Raw genomic sequence first — 2,185 nt, 5'->3', positions numbered from 1 at the left:
AAGAGTGACAGAGAGAGAGGGGGGAGAGAGAAAGAGTGACAGAGAGAGAGGGGGGAGAGAGAAAAAGTGACAGAGAGAGGGGAGGAGAGAGAAAGAGAGAGAGAGAGTGTAATAGCCTTTATTATAGGGACATTAAGCAGACTATATCAAGCTTTCACAGGCTTTATTTCTAAACAGACCACTAATGGAAGAGATTTCACAGGCTTTATTTCGAAATAGACCACTAATGGAAGAGTACACTGCACGCGATTCGGCATTGCAGCCAGGCAAGTGAAGCCGCGGTGCCAGAACTTGCTCTGCTGAGGATGAAGGTGTTGCTTTATTAAAGGTGTGTGAGAACCCATGAAGGAACTTCGCTTCTTACATTAGACAATATATAGTGGCAAATGAAAGAAACATTAATCAAGATACAGTAAGTGCTTATGCGATGGTAGCAATCTTTAGCAATATTGACTACACAGCTAACGTGCCGGCACCTCTTACCAGTATTTTCTCGTAATATTTATCATGCATGGTTAGTGTCAGAATAAAGGCCATCCACAGAAAAGCACTGACCTTATTAACTACTGACCCATCTCTCTACTCCTAATGCCTGTCAAATCTGTTAAAGCCATGATAGAAAAAAGAAAATCCTTTTTCTCTCAATGCCTCAGCAACAAGGAAATTGGCTTTCAAACTAAGTAATAGGTCATCAAAAGACATTCTTCCACCTGACATAAGGACACCTTCGTCATTGCTCTTAGCACTACAGGAGCAATTGGCAAGGCGTGGAGTGCACGATCTGCTCCATCTCATGAAATATTGGCCATCATTCAGGAACATTTTATTAACAAAATGCGTTTGCTTGTTTAGAGACACATGCATATGCGATTGACTGCACTATCATGTTCCTTTGTAACAATGGCAATTATTAAACAAATACATTGCATATATCTACCTAGTTCTCCATTGCATAGTTACCCAAGCTCTCAACATCACACTAAGATTTTTCACCCACTTCCACTATGTAGAAAGGGAGATTGTTGCATCCTGGTTGCGGAAGTGAACCAGTCATTCACCAACACGCTTGAACTATTGCACAGACCAGGCTCTATGCAATGCATTTCACACGTCGATGTACTGTACTTCTGCCATGTTATCAGCTTAGGTCCTCTTTGTCACTGAGTATACGCTCTTCACATGCTCTTTCTTTCCATCCTCGTACCGCAACTTCTTAGACTCGGGGAGCCAGGTATCCATCCATCTAACAGCTTGACTGATCTGACCAACGCTCAATGGCAACCTTACAGCAGAATCATAATGTGGCGGAATTGTGGGTCGCTTGTAAGGCTCAGAAGCTGTTCTTCCATTCGGCTGTGCTCAAACAGCTGTGGGCAACATTCCACATCAGTATTAATGTCATGAAATGTCAGTTGTCATGATCATAACTCATCCTATCCGTAATAGGTAAAACAACTGTCCTAAGCTGTGGGTTCAGAGATCCGAGGAAGATACAATACTGCTGCAATGCCAGTAAAGGTTTCCAGAATATAAAGTGTACTTGGAGGAAATATGTAGGATCCATCGGAATAAGTTTCGAGATATAATTACTTTTCTACGAAGAGTGCCAGGTACTTCGAATGCAAGTTGTCGTTAGGCTCGAGAGTAAGCATAGCTGGACAACAAGATATTTGCTTTTCTGTGGAGGCATGGGAACAGCTCAGAAGATAGTAACTAGTACTAAAGGTAACCAATAGTCAGACCACAATCACGTAATAGAGCATTAGTAAATTTTGCAGTTCATCGGCTGCAATGTTGATCTAAGTTTTGGCAAGCAGGACCTTGAGCCAAGACTCTTTGTTGGAGTCAGTCATACCCGAAAGTTAATCCATTAATCACAATTTCTTAAAGACCAGCAAAATTAGTGTGCTATGTTAATAAATAGTTTGATGTATGAGGAGACCAAAACATTTTGTTCTATATGAAAAAGTATGGAGCGACCGACGAGTTATTGTGTCATTTGTGAACTGTGTGTCGAGTAACTGCACAAGTCAGCCATTTTCGGTGCACGTAGGTAGAAATTTCTCGAAGTTTCACCTTTTTTTTAATAATATGGGTGATATGCGGATTATTAAGTTGTTTGCTCTTTTATATTTATGTATTTTGCATTAAACACACACACACACCAACCAAGATTAAGTACATA

Source organism: Penaeus japonicus, unplaced genomic scaffold (genome assembly GCF_977035675.1).
Source record: "Penaeus japonicus unplaced genomic scaffold, GWHDUDI00000001_assembly GWHDUDI00000040, whole genome shotgun sequence".
Taxonomy (NCBI): Eukaryota; Metazoa; Arthropoda; class Malacostraca; order Decapoda; family Penaeidae; genus Penaeus; species Penaeus japonicus.
The sequence above is the reverse complement of the archived record's forward strand: the minus strand, read 5'-3'. Positions refer to the sequence as shown.